The 20,835-nt window shown below is 32.8% G+C and overlaps 1 long non-coding RNA gene across 1 annotated transcript in view; it reads left to right on the top strand.

Annotated features, from left to right (window-relative positions):
- LOC145283544 (uncharacterized) overlaps nt 1–10,761 on the top strand; it is a 19,251-nt gene extending 8,490 nt beyond the window's left edge. The window contains exon 2 of the long non-coding RNA XR_013868635.1: nt 10,287–10,761. This is a non-coding gene — a long non-coding RNA (uncharacterized LOC145283544). The remainder of the gene's footprint in view (nt 1–10,286) is intronic.
- The last annotated feature ends 10,074 nt before the right edge of the window (nt 10,762–20,835 follow it).

Here is a 20,835-nt window from a genome sequence, read left to right as displayed (position 1 = left end):
CCGTTTCTTCCCAATATTTTCAATAACTACTCATTACATTTTTCTGAAATTTTGCATGAAGTTGCAACTACCCAAGGGAGGAAATGTAACATTCTAGGATTTTTGATAAAAATTCTGAGGCTTAAGCCCCAGGATGTTTTAGAGATGAAAAACACCTTTTCGGGCTAATTTTTATCTTTCTCCTAAAATTCATACTTGTGTCTAAATAGTTTTTAATGGTATCGAATTTAAATAAGGCATTGTTTTTCATAAAACTGTTATTTGTCGGTTTTAGCCTAATGTTTTACATCAGGCCAGGGATTTAAATGGGCAAAATAGGTAACAGTTCTATGGCTGATTTTGGCTAACAGTATAAGGGAAGTCACTCTTGTAGATTAGATTTTACAAATATTTATATATTCATAGATTGAACTTTAAATCATGTGATTGGTTTTTAATATAAAGTTACAAACTAGTAAGCAGGTAACTCATTTTTTTTTTAATTGCCTTGTACACATGGATATCCGACTTTTCTCTAACTATACCCCCGTGGGGAGGCAAGTATATAAGAACATGTTAATTCGGATTTGTTTTACAATCCAGAGTCGAAAAAGTGGTAAAATAAACAAAAAAAAAAACAATACGTTACCAAAGGCGGGATAAGTTACTCTTCTGCCTAGCTGAATAAATTATTTATTTTTAAATATTCAGAGCAGAGCAGACAAAATATATTCGATTGTGAATGCTGGTGGGCATGAACAGTGTTGCCCAATTTAATGTAAAGTAACATCTCCATTTCCAGGCCTTTGTAACAGTTTAGAACTCAAGTCTAATAACTATATTTTTCCTATGAGAGATTAAAAGGTGAAGCGCACACAATTTAAGGTGATTTCGTGTGGTTTTACGACTTTACCGGTTGGGCTTAGACAGAGATAAAAGATTAATTACCTGTTCAAAAAAGTTAGAATGACAAAGACATGAAGGCCCATTTCAATATAAATTTATAGGAAAAACTGATCCTCTACTTTAAATTATAAAGTATTTTTTCAGGGTAGTCACACATAATCGTCTAAAAAAGCAGTCTACTTTTTGAAGAGGATAGCTGAAGGTCCTCCTCTACTTTTAAATCTAGGTATACTTTGTCTTTTTTTTTAATTTGCTAAACTTTTAAATGTTTTCGTTTTATATATTTTCTCCCAGACTTGCAAGATTTTCATGTGGTGCTGTTTTCCCCATTCATACATTTGTGCCATTTCTACTGGTGCCACTTTTACCTACCCTCCCAACCACCCTTTCAGAATGGTTCTAAAATATATCAATTAATCACGTATACATTATTTGCTTGCTTTTATGGATTTTTTTTTAAGAACTCCACAAATATCAGAAAAAATATTTGTAAAAGTTTCATCTTACAAATATTAATTTTTCTGAAATTTGTAAATTTCTTCAGTAATATTCAATATTTAGATTTCCATTGTTGTGATTTAAATTATAACATTTAAATTAATTTTCAATAAGCACTGATTTCATTATTTTTCTGGCAGAACAAGTTACCATTCTGCGAAAAACAGAAAACTAGCAGATAAAATTTGGCAGGAATTTTGAGAGCTAACCGTTTCAATATAATCCCAAAACTATAGAGAGAGTAAACACGGAATATTTTGTATATTTCTTGTAGGATAGAAAATTAAAATCTGTTTTTTTTTTTCTTTGGTGTTTTTTTTTTTTTTTTTTTTTTTTTCGATTCAGCGGTTTATGAAAATTTCAAATCGCAAAGTTTAAAAGCCAGCGATTTCTGGAGAATTTTATTTCGCTACTTACAAGATGAAAAAATTGTAATTAATGCTTTTATAAAAGTTGCTTCATTACCTTTTATTCAGCAGTTGGAGGGGCATATAGTTTTTGGCTTGTCAATTACAAGAAATGGAAGGTCATAACAATTAAACGACAGTCACTCTTTTACACGGTGGTCACCACTTATCAAGGCCTGGAAGCCACTCGGGGATAAGGGTTATTGCAAGTACAGTACGTTAGTGTGGAGATTTGAAAGTGTTTACTTAAGGGGGCGGTTCATTAGGAATTTGTTAACGTTGGACTTGAAGACATCCGAGTTGTAGTAAGGTGGGAAGCAGGAAGACGGAACAGTTCCACAGGCGTGCAGTTCTAAGAAATAAGCTTTGTTCATGGAATCTACGTTTTGATTTAGGCACAGATAAAGAGTGGGGGGAATTTTTCACAGTGGATTCATCTAGACGGGTGTTTTTCGTGAAAGATTGGTGTGGGGGGACCAGAGATTGGAGTTCAGACGAGCACTTGCCATGGAAATAAAGATAAAACAAGTATAGGCTCGCAATGTCTCTTCTGTGGAAGAGAGGTTGCAGGGTAGAGAAAATGGCATCCCCCACTAAGCCATGAAGTCTATTTTGTACTCTGTCAAGGCAGGATAGGCTGTTTTTAGCAACTCCTGCCCAGATATGGCAGCAGTATTCCATCCTTGGACGTACTTGGCTTTTATGTAGATAGAGAATTGCATCAGTAGTGAGATATCTTCTGGAGCGGTAGAAGGATTCAACCATCTTTCCGACGACCTTGGCAACAGACTTGATGTACGTGTTCCATTTCAGATCAGGAGTAAAGGTCAAACCCAGAAGCTTGTCAAAACATGGGGCCTCTCCCAGAGGAGTGCCATCCATCCCAATTGATGCCAGATGGGGATCAGAGCGTTGATGATGTAAGGATAGGAGTTTGGTTTTAGATGCATTTAAGGTAACCAGCCATGTCTTCCCCCACTGAACTACGCGCTCGAGATCAGAGGAGAGAGAATCAGAGAGAACTTTGTCATTTACAGCCTTAGATGTGTTACCCTAGATGGTCGTGTCATCAGCATAGATGTCAACGAATGATTTAAGTATGTGTTTAGGGAAGTCATTGATGTAGATCAGGAAGAGAGTTGGGCTCAGGATTGACCCTTGAGGGACTCCAGCATTAATACTGCAGGCCTCTGATTTGGTCCATCAACCACTACTCTTATTAGCCTATCGGAGAGAAATGATTTAATGATTGAGAAAACATGTCCAATAATACCGTAGCTGGAAATCTTGAAGTAGATCCTTATGCCATACATTGTCGAAGACCTTTGATATGTCAAGAGCAATTGCCTTAGAAAGGAAGCCTTTGTTAAGAGATTCACTAATCCTGTGGGATATAACCGTTAGCATATCTGCGGTAGATCTTGCAGAGCAGAAACCATATTGTGTGTCACTAAGGTTATTTCTGCTGAGGTGGTTGACTATTTCTCTATTTAATATGGATTCCAGCAACTTACTCATAGCACACAGGAGACTTATTGGTCTGTACTGAGAGGGAGATGACTTATCACCTGAATTCTTAAATACAGGGCAAACTGATGAGGTTTTCCAGGGAGTCGGGAAACACTTCGCCTTAAGGCAGCGCTTAAACAGTTTCGTAAGTATGGGAGCAAGTTCTGGTTGAAGCTTTTTTTACACTATAATTGGGATGCCGTCAGGGCCAGTTGCTTTACTGGAATCAAGGTTCTTGATTAGCTTGGCGACCTCATGCATAAATATTTGTATGTTACCTAGTGTGTTCTGTGTTATAGGAGGAAATATGGGGAGTAGTTTGGCCTTGTCTGATTCTGACGAGATGACCTCTGGTCCATTGATAATGGTTGGGATAGAACGCACGCTTCTGTTCAGGATCCTATTTGTTATTTGCCAAAACTGGTGGGAAGAAAAAACTGGTCGGAAGGAACCAAGCTGTAAACCTGACACACAAAATAACACTCACGCTATCGTATTAATAGATAGATGCATCAATTTTCAAATTTCAAGAGTGTTTAGGATATGATTAAAGCTAAATAGTAATTTATGGAAATATATGGCAATTCATCTACCAGAATCATTTGTTTCATCCTCATAGTGAATCCAGCTCTTCTTGCCTGGCGATTTCTTACGGGTATGAAACACGAAATATTCTCTGTGTGTGTGTAATATATATATATATATATATATATATATATATATATATATATATATATATATATACTAGTATTTCAGCCCGGCGTTTCCCTGGTATTTGGACTTGTATGTTGTTTTGGGCTCAAATCAAGTTATTAAGTTAGGTCCATGTCCAAGGAACCTATATCTAAAATTTCAAGTGTTTAGACCCAGAATTGGCGGAGGAGTTTAGTAGAGTTCTCAAAGGTAAAATCGTTGAACTTTGATCCCTTAATCGCCAAATTTCTTGCCGAAGTCCAGTCACATCGATTTGCCTAAATCTCAGTACCCTGTATATCAAATTTCGAGTCTGTAAACTAAAAGTTGACAATTGTTGCGTAGGGAAATGTACACACACACACACACTTTTATAGATATACTAGCATGGGTGCCCGGCGTTGTCCGGGTGTTTTGAGATGTATGCTGAGCAAAAAAAAAAAAAATCGGTCAATTTTTTTTAACTTTGACCCCTATTATGACCCCCTAAAATTGATTGTTTTGGGCTCAAATCAAGTTAGATCCATGTCCCAGGAATCTATATCTAAAATTTCAAGTGCTTAGACCATAAATTGTCGGAGGAGTTTGGTAGAGTTCTCAAAAGTCAAATCGTTGAACTTTGACCCCTGAATCGCAAAATTTCTGGCCGAAAACTAATCACATCGATTTTCCCAAATCTCGGTACCCTGTATATCAAATTTCGAATCTGTAGGCTATAAATTGACAGTTATTGCGTAGGGAAATGTACACACACACACACACACACACACACACACACTTTCACTTTTATAGATATATAGATATGTGTATTTATAATAGAGATGCATCTATATATCTCGGTTTGAAAAGAATAAACACTGAATGGCAGTTTTTTGCATTTATCAAACAATCTGTTTAACATGTTTTAATGAACATGCGATGAGAAACTGCCGCTTACCATGTAATGCTGATTGCCTGCGCTCCCTCGCCCATTTATATATACAGCAACTAATAGAACTCTATACTGGAGGTAACACAATTTAATAAATACCCCATACAAAATAATTGATACATGTTTAAAATCTGGATTGTTTGCACTTCTTGTGTGTGTGTTTGTTTTTTTTTCAGTTTGATTTATTTGTTTAAATGGCAACAAACATTATTTTTAATGCAGCAGAACAATACCTAACGTAAACGATTAATTGTATGCAATCAGTTTAACTCGAGTTGTTATTTAGATATACAACTCTGGGAAATTATGGGTTCATATCTTCCCCATCAAGTATGTAATTTTCGGTATCAAACATCACAAAAATGGTTGATATGTCGTAAAACGAAGAAATGGAAGCAAACTTAACAAATAGGAAGAAAACACAAGAATAAAAACCCAGGAAATGAAAAAAATTTATCGTAAATTTAGTTTCTATTTTCGATATTTCTTTTTTTTTTTTTTTTTTTTGTACACGCATTTCAATGAAGGAATTGAAAGAGGAAAAAAGAAGCATTACAAGTAAATTAAATCCCTTCCCTAAGATTGTGACTCAGAGATAATTTACTGAAAGAGTATGAAAAAGCGGCCGACATAGAAAATTATTGACGCATTTTGGAAGACTCTGAAATGAGGACCTTGCCCAGTAATTAAACTGATTTAATGAAAAACTGATGATCAGTTCTTTGAACATTGCTACCATCCCTTCCCACCAAATACCAGAAATGTAGGGCGTAGAAATAAATACCAAAAAATAAAAAGATTTAATACTGCCGCCTGGGACATTTTAAAGGGAATTTTTTACTTCATTTGGCGATAAGATCATTTGCATAAAAATACAAGTGGATTTTATAACATGGACATTAACGTAACTGCTCAATTCTAACAATAGTGCATTCATTGTATTATTTCTTAGAATCTGTGGCACCATAAAGAGTCGAAGAGTATGACCCTCTCAGCTTACCACCTACTCTGTTGCTAGAACTGAAAGTGAAGTTTTTCTTCTTAGTCTTACTTTCTGGTGATACCATGGAGCTGTGCACATATTGAAATTTATTTTATTTTTCAAAATGTCCTTATACAATGGGACATTTTTTAAAATGACGTTTATAGATTTTTAGGGAATTCCTTTTAATAGACCTTCATCAGAAAAGAAAATATCCAATTATTAGTCAAATATCATTACTACGGACTGTATATCTAATATGTAAGGTAAAGTAAGTTTCTACCCCCTACATAGTTGCTTGATAGCTTCGGTAACAAGGGCCAGATGCATGAAACTTTAGTTATATATTGCAAAAATTATATTTGGTAAGCCTACTCTGCCTTCTCCTGATCAATATTGTTTTAAAATTCTTCATACATCGCTGAAATCGGTGGAATTTTCCCTCACAATCTACTATCCTTATAATCCATGTACACCACGAACACACACACACACACATTATATATATATATATATATATATATATATATATATATATAACTTGATTTTTGTATAAGCAGTATTGTCTGAAAAGGTCTATAGATACTGGTAGCTGAGTGACCGAAACATGCTCATGAATGTGTAGCGACATATTAATGGTTATGTAAAACAAATAAAAAGTATATCTTGCTATACTTGGGTATTGAGTACTCTTGCATTGACCTCGTTCAAACTTCATCGGTTGTTTTACCTCAGAAAAATATTAACCTGGAGTTATATATATATATATATATATATATATATATATATATATATATAAAAGTCACTTTGTGTGTGTGGGGGTTCCTTCTTAATAGGTTCCGAAACAGCTGAGCCTATCCTTTGCAAATTTCACACAAAGGTAATTCATATGTCTGACAGTATTCTTAGATATGTTTTGTACATAAATTTATCCGATAAGTATTGAAAATCTAAAAATCCGATCTTAAAGTCAATCTCTTACAGATAAATGAGAAAAATATTCGCCTGTAAAATTCTTATTTTTCATCCATAACAGAAGATTAAGATCCTCAAGACCAAATATCAGTTGACGTGATATTGTAAACACAGAATTTTATGCACGACATTATCATTATTTTTTATTAAAATTATTTATTTTTGCGTATTAGTCCACCGGACAAATTATTCCTCGTAGTATTTAACAATAGAGGTTTGATTCTATAATAATACATACACAATTTGTAAAAATTAAAATATCATGTGTAAACGTATTGAACGACCGGCCAACGCCGGGCTGACAGCTTATATATATATATATATATATATATATATATATATATATATATATATATATATATATTAGTATTTCAAGATAAGATTGTATTCGGAGTATAAATGCTTAAATAATTTTAACCGGGATTATAAAAATGTGCTCAATCGTAAATAGCTATTTTCATTAATATTTATTTATATAGGCATGTAGAGGCTTTGCTTCACTGTCGTGACAATGTTTTGATATGTAGTTAAAGCTTTCAATATGATCACCTAATTGTATAGGCAAACTTTTCGCCTGACGAAATCTTAGTTGTTAATAACTATAAATCGAAACATTACCATGCCGATGCAGCGAAGTCTGTACGTGACTGTTTAAATATAAAAATATTAATACACACGCATAATCTTATACTTACACAGCCAGGTACAGACTTCGCTACACTGGCCTTACGATGTTTCGATCTCTCTCTCATATATATATATATATATATATATATATGTGTGTGTGTGTGTATTAATATTTACAACTTACTGAAATAAGTATATCATATAGAAATTCACATTGTTGATGAACTTTATTATTTTAGTTTTGACTAACTTCAAGTCCTTTTCCGGGGGTAAAACATATTTAATGATTAAGTATGGAGGGCGCAAACGTTAAACAGATAATGAAAATGATCATTGTTTTCTTGTTATATTTTCGTCTTATTTTCTTTAGAAATAAGCTATGCGTCTCTTCGTTCTTATTTAAAACACCCACGTAGAAGTTTTTTTTATGTCAAAACGTATTGTGGTTATAAAGAGTGAATCTGGTAGAGGATGTATGATAAAACATCTACGTGGGTTCAGCCTCGGAAATTAACCAATCAAATCTGTTGGTAAGAATTATTATAAAGGTTACGGACAAAAGTCCTCCGTGACGTCTCAGAAAAAGAAGTGAAAAGAAAAAAAACTTGTACGAGAATTGAAATCTTGATTCTCTTTCACGTGAACAAAGCAGAGAGCATGTTGCAAGAGGAAGGAAATATTTAAGCGTTTTGAATTAGTCTAAAACCTCAAGTCAGCGGAAATGGACAAATGATTAGACTTGAGAAACGAGAAGAAATCGTTTTCTTTATCTCTTTATTGAAACGAACCTTCTCAGTAGATTTTTGTTCTGGAATGTTTCTTTTTTCATTTTTTTTATACAAACCGAATAATACATAAGCTTCATTTTCTAGACATATTCCTTATCACTGTACCCGAGGATTGTGTGACTAATGCTCATAGTCCGCTCTGAAACTCAAACCACCTAGTAGTATTAGTAGATATTACCTTTAAAGTGAGGAGCCGTTGCTCAAAACGACAAGACACTACAAAAGGGCTGCCTGGGAAGCAATCAGAACACACCAGATATGCCATATTGACCAATATCTTTTCTTTTACTGCTGAACAGTGTGCCAATGAGACAACCGAATGGTGCAAAGCGGGCATTGAAACACATGTTCCCACACGGAAGTTTTATAGCAAGACCACTTAATCCAATCGTTCATTTTAAATTATGCAGCTGACATTGCACAAAGACATTCCGCTGGCTCGAATGTCATAAGTAAAGTGAAAAAAATAGGCAAAAATTTAGAGATAGTTAATAAGGCTTTTTGAACTCCGAATATAAAGCATAACTGAAAAAAACTCGAATAAACTATCATTACATCAGATACCAAGAAACTGGAAAGGTCAATACTGCAGTAAAGAAAGCATTCGCTACAAAACAAAAATCGCATACCATAACTTAAAAACAAAAATCAGAAACTGCATACCAACCAAATAACAAGACAGTTGGGATTTTTTCCACAAGAAATAAACTACATTCCATAATGCCGATCATCAAAGAATGGCAACCAGAGCATGAAATACTTCTGCTCTACTCCTTGTACCATCTTATCTCATTCTACCAACTTGGTTTCCCAATTCTATCAGCTGCTCAAGCTAACAGTGATATGAAACAAGAAATGTTACTCTCAGGTCCACTCTAATATGGAGTGGTAGCACTTGTCAAAGTGTATGGGTCAAATAGAAACGATCATTTACGAACTATTTTTTTCACTAGCCTAAAAATCAAACTAATCTAGAAATAAATTCTATACAACACACGTGTGTGGTTTCAGTAATGACGGTTGACATGCTATAAAACTAAAACAAAACAAAAAACACATAATCAGATGGCAGTAATCAGTTGGGCCACCTAGTAGACACAATATTATTATTGAAGATATAAACTAAATAGATATGAGTAGATATTCATATAAACGGGTGTGAGCATATTTACAAAAAAAAAAAGATAGACATATGCCTACTGTGCACACGCGATTCAACTTTAGTAAGCAACAAAACCTCTAACAGATGGTGACCTTATGTTCAAGATCCCACTAATGTTACTCCATTAACAACATATGATTTACCAGGCTACTTCCGATTTCTTTTAGGGGTTAACATCTCACAGTTATCAAAGTAAACACGAGACCCACTTCATCCGGATGCTGTTTAGATTTTAAATATAAACCTCTTAAGAGTTTCTTTTTTTTATAAGAATGCAGTTTCTGATTCCTGCCTTATTGGAAACGTTGATTTATCGGTCGGAAATTGTGTCGTTTTGGGATCTTTGCTAACTATAAAAATGGTAGGTAAATTCTCACACATCTTTAGACATAATAATGGTAAGCAAGACGGCATACATTCAAAGTCGCTGAAGGATTTGAAATGTTTGAACATCTACATTGCAGATTTGACACTGCTGATGCAAGAATCTATTTTGGGATTTTTTAGCAGGAAGTATTAGAATTTCAAAATAATCTGCTTGGTGTAAAGGGTTATATCGTTCATAGTAGGCATTCATCTATCTTTGTAAATATGCTCACATTTATATGAATATCTTATCAATATATATAAACTGTGTCAATCGCTTTATTGTAGATTAGTAAAATTTCAATATCTCACTACATATATGAAGCAAAAAAATTGTATCATCAAACGACTACTTCAAGGTTAGTTATTTTCCAAAATGTTATTCAAATTCATGCAATATTCACGAAGTTATGACACGTTATTCATTATCAAGAGATTTACACTGTCCATCACTTTATTGCAGATCTCCTACAGTGCCAAAAAAACAAAAACGGACGATTGAAAGTTATCGAAAAGCAAAGGAGTGTTGCTGGAATTGCAGAAGGATTGTCCATCAAAGATTTAGCCACTGAGCTGGAAAGTGATCCAAGAACCTTGGCTTCGTTTGTAAGCAATCCCAACACATAATCCAGAAAGGATAAGGGCACCAGGAGAAACTTTACAGATCGTGATATTCAGAAAATGTGTAGGGAAGTCAATCGAAACTCAAACAGCACCAGTGCTTCCATTTTTGCAAGAGCTGGAATGGCTCCAAGATCCAGGCAGGCCCGATGCTATGTTGAGTGAGATGGCAAGGAACAGCAAACCTCTTAAGGCCTCCATTGAGCAAACAAGATAGGGAAAAACAAATGGATTGGGCGCAGAATTACATGAAAATGGATTTGTAACGTGTCCTATTTCAAGAGTTTGTATGGCTCGGCCAAAGTTTGGAACCCGAACGGAACTCCAACCCCTTACAAAGTTCATTGCCAATAAAGAGGTGGAGACATTATGTTTTGGGCAGAAATCATTGAAGATAAGTTGATTGGTCCATTCCGAGTGTCAGAAGGTGAAGGTGTAAAACTTACCAGCCATTTTTTGGATAATCTTTTGTCACCATGGCTACATGACCTACCATTGTCACATCGCTTTCAGATGGTTTTTATGCATGATAATGAACCATCTCATTCTGCTAGGGCTAGTGCAACCTTCGTTGAATCTATGGGCTTCGTTGGAGAAACCCTCATGACCTGTCCACTGTGTTCTCCAGACCTTAAGCCCATTGTTCATCTCTGATCAGTATTGAAAAGAGTGGGTTTATGAGGTAGGAGAGCAATTTACTTCAAAGGATGCCCTGTAGAGGAAAATAGTTGATGCCGCTAGAGCCATAAATCTTTTTTCATATCAAACAATTGATTTCCTCAGTGAATAAAACGTTATTTAAAGTTATTTTTTAAAAATGGTGGATATATCGAGAAATAATTCATTTATTTGAGGTATAGCACCTAGGATGTGCTTTTGTTTATCATTCTTTGACAGAAAAACATAGAAAATAAGTTTTAATGCATAGACATTGTATTTTTGCCCTTAAACAACATAAGAGACCTACAATAAAACGACGGACAGTGGAAATTCCTTGATAAAGAATGAAATGTCAGCTTAGTGAATATCAAATGAATTTGAATTGAATTTTGGGAAATAACTAATCTGCAAGCAGCCATTTGATGATACAATTTAAATATTTTTATGACGTCTATTTAGTGAAATATTGATATGTTGGTAATCTGCAATAAAGCGATTGACACAGTTTATTATGCCATGCAAAATGTTACATGGCTAACCGCTCTCTTGTAGAACCAGCAGCATTAATTTACTCTGTAAATATACCAAGATGTTATTATTATAGTTGTGTGGCTAACAACTCTCTTTTAGTTGTATACTTGAAGGAGTACTCGACGTTGCTCCGGATTAAATGAGTGATTGAATATTTCACACTTCAATACTTTTATCGTCATCAAAATGTGTGAAATCGCCCAATTTTAAATCAAATCAGTTGTTTTCCTCTTATAATCAGGGATCGATTGTGGTGTACCAGGAGGAAACTTCAGAAGTCTCCTCTCAGTGATTTAGTCTACAATATATTGTAGTTTACATTGCACTGTAGAGAACCTGCTGTTAATTTTATAAAATTATTTTTTATATAATGGATAGAATAAAAGTTTAAAATACAAAAATCAATTTTCATGGTTCAATTATGCTCTAAAAAGAAATATTTATTTTGAATGCGCTTCTGTCTTATCAAAGAACTTGCTGTTGATTTTTATTTGCGAGGCCTTTTCTGCTTGGGTGTTTACTTTGGTGAAAATCAAACTATACCTTAAATCAGATTTTGTCGATTATCAATTTTTGATACTTATTGGAAGCATTCCTATACAAACATATCTAAGAACACTACCAGATGCATAGTACCTTGCTGTAAAATTTCCAAAAAAGTCAGCCTAGCCGTTTCCGAGTCCATAAGAAATGTACTCACCGACACACACACGCACACACACAGAGAAAAGGTCTAATTCTCCTCCATAACAATATCCGAATGCACGTTGATAAACCGACATTGCAGAAGTTGAACAAATTGAGCTGCGAAACTCTTCCTCCTCCACCATACTCTCCAGAACTCTCATCTACCGACTACAACTTTTTTTAGTATCTAAACAATTTACTGCCTGACAAATGCTTTAAAAACTTAAGCGATATCAAAAACGCATTCAGAACGCAAGATTTTTTCGCTACCAGAAGGCAAGATTTTTAGGTTGCTTGCGTAGATAAACTTGTTTTGTGTTGACAAAAGTGTATTGATTCTGATGGTGCGTATTTCGATTAATAATTTTTTGGTTGAGCCGAGATATGTTCATCTGAATTTTAAAGTTAAAAAACGCAAGAACTTTCTTGTCAATCTGATAGTTGAACATATTTACATATCTATGTGCTAAGTATTTTATCCCTTATTTAAAGGTAAAAGCCAAATCGTATATTTACGGTATTTTATATTAAATTGTCTGCGTGTCAAAGAGCGAGATGAGAAGAGAGGAGATCAGAAATGACATTTTCAAAACTGATTTTAATGTCATCTGCTATCATTGAAGATTAAGAGCTGATTAACCTCCAACTTTAAATCCGTTGCATCATTAATGAATCATGAGTGCACAAAGAGATATTTCACATGCAGCACATAGATAAGAGCTATGATGAAAAGGATAATGGATCTTATCACTGAAGTATATATTCACATCTAATGATCTATTTACATATTCTGATTCTCGATCGCAAATGCAACCAAATTTTGCATATAATATATATATATATATATGATATAGGTGTGTGTGTGTGTGTGTGTGTGCGTGCAAAAGCATAATGAGACACGAGGTATGGTTAAATGATAAAAATAAGAATAATTAACCAAAATAGCATAAAGATTTGTCCTCCTTTCCATCCTAAATAAGGGAAATTTGAAAAACAGAAATCGTGGGTTTGCCTTTGAAATCAGTTGAAACTTTTAACGCTGGATTTCGAAAGATAAAGCTAAAACATGTATGCCCATATGTAGCCTATAATGTTTGTATACATAAAGGACATTATACACTTTTACACCATTTTTATAGAGCATAATTTTATAAATACCAGAGTTTCATTGGAAACTACAGCTATATATATATATATATATATATATATCTGTTCATTTACCTGCAACTTATAACCTCCATTACACTGTAAATTTTCTTTTATATAATTTTTTTATTTACAAAAAAAGCTTTTTGTTAATTTTTGGCTTAATGTTGACCTAAATAAACTTTGCATGAACTGTTTTCCATATTTATATTGTTTTTTTTTTTGTTTATTTTTTTTTTTTAAGTTTTCTGCCTAAAACCCATAAAACTTTCAGTTTCATCCTATGCAGCAAGCAGCAAATACATAGTCACGCTAAATATTAGCATTTCTATCTGATTATTTTGCTAACAGTATTTTCTTTGATCAGAAGAATTAGCATTCTTTGAAACTCCGGATTAAGGATTTCCTAGCACACAAGGTTTTGAGTATTCTGCCGAATAATAAAAACTATTTGTAAATTTCTACTTTACAGTTCTGTTATATATATATATATATATATATATATATATATATATATATATAAGAAATTACAAACATGAAATTAGAGATAACTGCAACTCAATGTGGGACGTTTTCAAATAAAAATAGCTTAATATATTGTTAGATAAATTATGTCTTTCCATTGGGGAATGAGAAATGTCGGGAAACCTTTATCATTTACGAAATGAAAAATACAATAAAATCTATATAATTATAACACTCAAATAATCTTATAACGATGTATGTAACCCACTTTCCGGTTTATGACATCCGGTTGCGCATGCGCGCATGACATGCGCACTGAAATATTAACATTATTATTTCGAAACTATTATTTAACATGGGAAGAGTGGGGTTTAAAATAACTTAAACGTAATACAGAAATGAACGATGTAAAAAAAAAAAAAAAGCAGATATATCAAACTTTGAATTTAATTAGAAGTATTATGGTATCTGTTCAGTGCACATTTATCTATAAGTATGGGCAACCATTTATAATTCAATAGCTGTAAAAAAATGTTTTCAAAAATAATAAATTATAATAAACAGAACGACTCATAGAAATCTATCTATATTCTTTTTTCATTTTAATATACTTTCATAGAAATGTTTCTGCTATGTCAAAAAAAAAACTTTTCTTTACGTTACAAGTGTCTCGCTCATACACGAATTCTATAGCTAATATAACATACTGACCCAACGGGTCACGGGTAATCTAGTATTATATATTATTTGATTGGAATTCATTATTGAGATGAGTATTATTTATTAATTTTATTTATTTTTTACATTTTTTACAAATACTGAATTCCAATCAAATATCTACCATTCGGTACAGACCCGACCATCGAAGATCAGAAAATAAATAAACATGAATTTATAAGACCTAAAAATTCAACCTTGATCGTGGCGCAGTTGATACACGTTGAATCGCTACGGTTCCAGGTGAGAATTGTCTTTAGATAGCGGTATCAATCCTACCCAAAGCGGGCCAGAGACGTGGTAAGACAACAACTACGGAAGGCAATAATTGTGGATGCAGTCACGACATTCAGATCCCTATCCCGTCTCGGTTATCACTTGACGAAGGTCAGAGAAATAGTTGGCCGAAACGTTGTGAAACAACTAAGAAAAGATGAGGATGATAATCCGCAATAAATAAAATTAATAAAGAAAATATTATTTCGAAACATGTACAAAAGAATTTGATTACATATAAAATTCAATACAAATTATACAGGTTTCAATTTCCAAATGCGAGGTTGACCAAATTATGCTTTTTAAAACTTTAAAAAAACTAAACAAAAATTAGAAGCTGGGAATATTTATTTATTTATTAATGTCTAATATCGATTGTTAGTATTTCACAAAATCCCGATGTGTTTAAATTTTTGTGAAACTTCCGGCCCATTTTTAGCAATTTGTAAAAAAATAAACTAAATATATTTCAGATTTGGATCATTTGCTCGAGCTGTTATAAAATTCATAAATGAATCAGTTTGAGTGAATCCTGTACTTATAAATAGACCTAATTTATATTGAAAAAAGATTTAACAATCGTCAAATTTTCATGTCTGTTGCGCCATGTTGATTGAGATTACTAGATAGTGAAGAAAAGATGAAATAGATCAATGATTCTGATTGGTCGAATAAGTTTACGTGTTAGGAGGGAGAGGAATTTCGAAATAGCTGTTAAGTTAATCAGTCGAGAGGAAACTAAAACCAGGAAGATTTTAACCTTAGGAAAAGGGAATAGTAGGACGTCTATGACCCAGCAGACATATCGTGTCTCATCATATAGGCATAACTAGATATAACTTGACTGAATTTGAAAACGCTTTGCATACCTCATAGCAATTAGGTATTGTGCACTTCGCTTTATCTCTGTAATTAAAAGGAAATGTTGTAAACAAAAAGGATGTCTGTATGAATAAAGAATGACAAACAGAAACCTCAGATTTTCTCTTTCCTTATCTTGTTCAGCTGGAATACAATTTCTCGGGGTTTGTGTAAAGAGCCATTAAATGTCCTTTCTGCAACGATAAATGCTTTCACTTTCTAATTGTTTCTGCTAAACCAGTGAAAATTCAATTATCATCAAAACCGTGAATTTAGAATCACTCAATTGTGTGTAAAATGGCGTTCAATCTGTGGAGGAAAAAGTGCGAAAAAGATGAGAAAAACAAGAGATGGAAGGATGATGAGAAAGAGAAAGCTCTGATGGAGAATATGTGGTATTTTTTATTGTCTTTCTTTTTATGAATAATTAACCATAAAAAACAATTCCACGTTATTAAAATCCATTATGGATTTAGCTCACGAATAGACAATCATTTTGTTTATTTTACAAACGTTTATTATGTATTATTTAATTATATACATACACTTAACATTATACAACTAAAACAAATGTAGACAAGAATATTATACGATTAATTGCATAAATATACAATATACAAAAAAAAAACAAAGAAATAATACACACGTGCAACATTTGCTTTTCCAGTCACAATGCTAACATGTCTCATTCTCTGTTGAGTGCGATATGCTGCTGGTCCTGTGCAGTTCTAGGAGGTCCGCCCTACCAAGCTTCGCCTTCTCTGTTTCGGAGTAGGTTATTTTATTAATCTTTTTGATAACTGGAACAAAATTATTTACATAATATACAAACTTAATATTTGTGTTCAAGTCGACTTGATATTACGGATATTGAAATTTGCATTTATATTTAACTCGGTAGTTAGTTTTCTGTTTATGACATGATAGCTTCGTGGATGTTTATTAGAGGCGTATTCAATGCATTTCATAAAACGAAACCATCCATGTATTATTTTTTATTATTGGAATCATTTCAGATAAGTAGTGTTGTATATTTATTTGCAAACTGTTATCCTCTTCATTATAGTTGTTGTCAATCCTACACTAAGCCGACTGGAGGATTAGTTGTCAAAAACGTGGTGAGACAACTACGGAAGGCAGTAATTACTGAAGAGACAGTTAAGAGACGTAGGATTCCTATTCTGTCGCGGTTAACCACTTGGTGAAGGCCAGAGGAATAGTCGTGAAACAACAACTATGAAGATAAGGATAACAGTCCGCAAATAAATAAAACCATCTGTGCACTGAGATTGTTTTTTAAGGTGTCACCATTTATCCTGGAGTTGCCTTCAAGCTTTGATATGCATGTCAGGTAAATGGGGAGGCAACACTATTGATTAGTGATGATGGTGATCATTGGTCAGAATTTTTACGAAAAATACTCAACAAGAATTTGTTTATGGTGAACTTGAAAACGATTATGTTGCAGTCATCTGGGAAGCAGTTCCGCAACACCATGTTCCAGACGAGAAGTTCTAGGAGAAAAATTTTGTCGATGGTGTTAATTTCTAGTTCTGAATCCTAAAGCTTATGTCTTATCAACTAGTTTTACTCCATATTATCATCGCTATCCCATATTTTTTTTCTAAAATTTATGTAAATAATTTGGTATTTGATGCTATGTATAATTTTCTACATATCCTATAAGTGAGAATGTGTGTATGAGGACACTTCTCAACCTATATACTCAACGACTTTTGATCTACAAACTTGAAATTTGGTATATAGAGTATTCAGATATATGGAAAACTTTCTAATAGGACTGCTAAGGGGTTAAAATTGAAAAAATGGTACTTGGCAGTCATCGGATTTTTTATCTGTTTCATAACTGCGCATGCGCAAATCGTTAACATTATGTTTAGAATAAGTAGGTTTGGAAACACTTTTGAAAACCGTATCAAGTTTTCCTAATGGTTATTTATAGGCACCGCCAAAAATGGCCGAAAAATCAAGTTGTTGTTGTTTTTAAAAACGAAATTACATTTATTAAAATCCATTATTTCTGAGTAACTTTTTTTTCCAGAAAGATAAAACCCTGAATTTTATCATATAGGAAACAGAATGCAAAACTTTTTCTACTATTTTTAATTAAATTTTAAATGTTAAATTTTCCCCAAAAGTTAACAATTGACATTTTTTGTCTTGCACAAAAAACGTACATAAATATTTAAAAAAAAAAGGGGGGTTTTGAACTAATTAATTTATTTATTTGTTGTCTAACTAAGATTTAGGATGATTTTCTATGAGAATATGCAAAAATATTATAAGTACCTGGATTTCAAATAATTCCACTTATTCATACAGGCAACCAGTTACTTCGCGTCGATCTAGAGTCTAGATCGACAATGTTTACGTTTGTGTTTAATAAAAAGCAAACTATGGAAGACCAAACAGGCCAAAAAAAAACTTATAAATTTCAATGTATTATTAACGCTGAGGCTGGCCAGTACCAGATGGTTGACCATTTGTATGAGTTTGGTTTTTAATGTGTAGGTGTGTGGGGGCCAAGCTCCCCAAAATGGGGGGGGGATTTAAAGCAGAATAAAAAAAAATTTTTTAGCGTGTTTGGTCCACCGTAGTCGAAAGGCGGCAAACGTTTCCAAGCGGGATCGAAAAAATGATGCTATTTTTAACACAAAGGGCACAATATTTATCGATTTTTTTTATATCGATTCTTCAAAGCATGCCCTGTTTAATAATGGTCATGCATTATTCGGCTCGCTAAAAAAAATTAATTTATTTATCGAAGATTTTAAAATGGCTTTTTTCGTATATTAAACATTCTTTTTTGTTTTGCTTAACTTAAATTAATTATTTTACTTAACATATTCACCGAATTTCACACTTCAAAACTCAAAAGCGGGATAATTAAACACAATCGAAGTTCTGATATTCAGACGTCATAATAAGGTATGCAAACATTTTTTTTAATCTATAATTCTGTCCCTTACAACAACACAATATGTTTTGTTCGGTTTCAGATGATTATTTTAAGCATATTTCTACCCCCTCAAAACAAGGGGGGGGTTGTAAGCAAAAAAAAATATATATATATATCGTTTATGAAAAATAAGTACACTGTTATAAAGTTCATTCTTCTCTTAATAATCGCTGAAAATTTCGTATTGATCAGATAATTACCTGATTTTTGGTAGATTTTTAAAAAGACGGTCCGTCAAAAAGTACTTACCTGCCCCCCCCCCTAGTTTTGGCGGTGCCTAGTTATTTACTTGGCACATTGTCTTTAGGGTTTAACTTTGGTTTCAGCGCGAGTATTGTTTTTTTGCTTAGAAGTGAACTGTATAAAAAAATACATAATACTCTCATGTGAATGTCTCAGTTTCTATCCGCTTTTTTATTTCATTTTTTTTAAGAGTTAACGTTACGTTTAATACTGAGCAATGCCGGGTCCATCTACTAGTTTATATTTTTATAGTAAAATTAAAGGAGATATAACTCTTTAAACTCCTTGCAACAACAACAGCAAGAAAACAACAAAAAAAAAAGGATTAAAATACCGATGATAAAACGCTATAAAATAGCTAATATAAAATGGTATGTAAGTTTATATTAAAATATTTTTTTCTTTTCACTCGTATTAGAAAAAATAAATCGCTTGAAATATTATGTTCCAGTCATCAGAGCATACCATTGACTTTATATTAAAACAAAAATAAAAACAAATGCTGTCTCCAAGCCACAGTTATAATTTTTTATTTCTTTTAAAATCCTTTGGCTAATAGAAAAAGATTTATTGCTGTTATATATATATATATATATATATATATATATATATATATATATATATATATACTTTTTATTTCAGTTTTATTTAAGTGTTAGTCTCTAATATCCCACTCGTGCCCCATCTTTTGTATTTGCTTTATCTTGCTCTTTATCTGAGTTTTCTAAATGAGGAAAGCTGCTTCGTAGACTACAGAATTGCTAATCAATCCAGTTGTCTTCTCACTTCAATGCTTCATGGCTTGATCCAATAGTTCAATTCTGTGTACTTGATTGCATAAAAAGTTCAACATCGTGTACTTGGTTGCTTTTGTAAAGAGTTCAAATCGTTTTTTGATCTGTATCCGATTATTTGTGTGAAGAGTTAAAATTTGTTTTGATTATTCGCGCAGGGTTCAAAACTGTATTCAATTCTTTCTGTGTATGAAGTTGCTTTCATTTGTTTAATTGTTCAATTTTTACTTCATGGTTTGAGTCAAGAGTTCGGTTCTACGTATTTAATTGCGTTTGCAAAATATTCAAGTGTACTTAGGTTGTTTTTATGCCATTTTTATCTAGTTCATTACTTGTATAATGTTCAATTCTATTTTACTTGTTTTTTGTGTAACAAGTTCAATTTGTATACTTCATTACTTTTACAGAATGTAAAATTATGTGTACTTGGGTATTTAAGTAGATAATTTGGTTGAACGAACTTGATTATTGCTTCAATAAATCCTTCTTTTTATTATATACATGTATGTTTAATAAACATCTACTTAAAAAATTTTCTATTGTTTTTTTTTTGTTTGTTTTTTTCGATTTACACATTTTCCTGTTTTTTTTTTTTCTATGCTTGTATCTCAACATCGCATGGTGTTTCCCCAATGACCCATTCAGGAGAGATTAACCCTGATGTTAACATCAAACAGCGGTTTTAATAAATCCATCCTTCATTTTGATGAACTATTTCAAAGATATATCTATCGCCAAAATCGGCTCTGGGCACTATATATATATATATATACCGACATCAAATTATCTAGTTCATGTTATTTTTTATCCTATGTTTCACATTTTGGTATGTTTAGCTTCTAACATAATTTACTTTACATATAAAGTTTTTTGTCTGATTTTCAAAATCAAGCTCAAATATAGGATTTAATCAAGCAAATCAAACTTTGCAAATGTTTGCTTCTTCTTGTACTGTACTATTGGCAATTCATAACATTCCTTGTTACAATTTTTTTTTATTATTTCGTTGAACCCTAACCGACTGGTAAAAC

The sequence above is a fragment of the Euprymna scolopes genome, chromosome 1 (assembly GCF_053919585.1).
Source record: "Euprymna scolopes isolate OS-2025 chromosome 1, ASM5391958v1, whole genome shotgun sequence".
NCBI classification, from domain to species: Eukaryota; Metazoa; Mollusca; class Cephalopoda; order Sepiida; family Sepiolidae; genus Euprymna; species Euprymna scolopes.
Note: the sequence above shows the minus strand (reverse complement) of the source record. Positions and strands in the feature narration are given on the sequence as shown.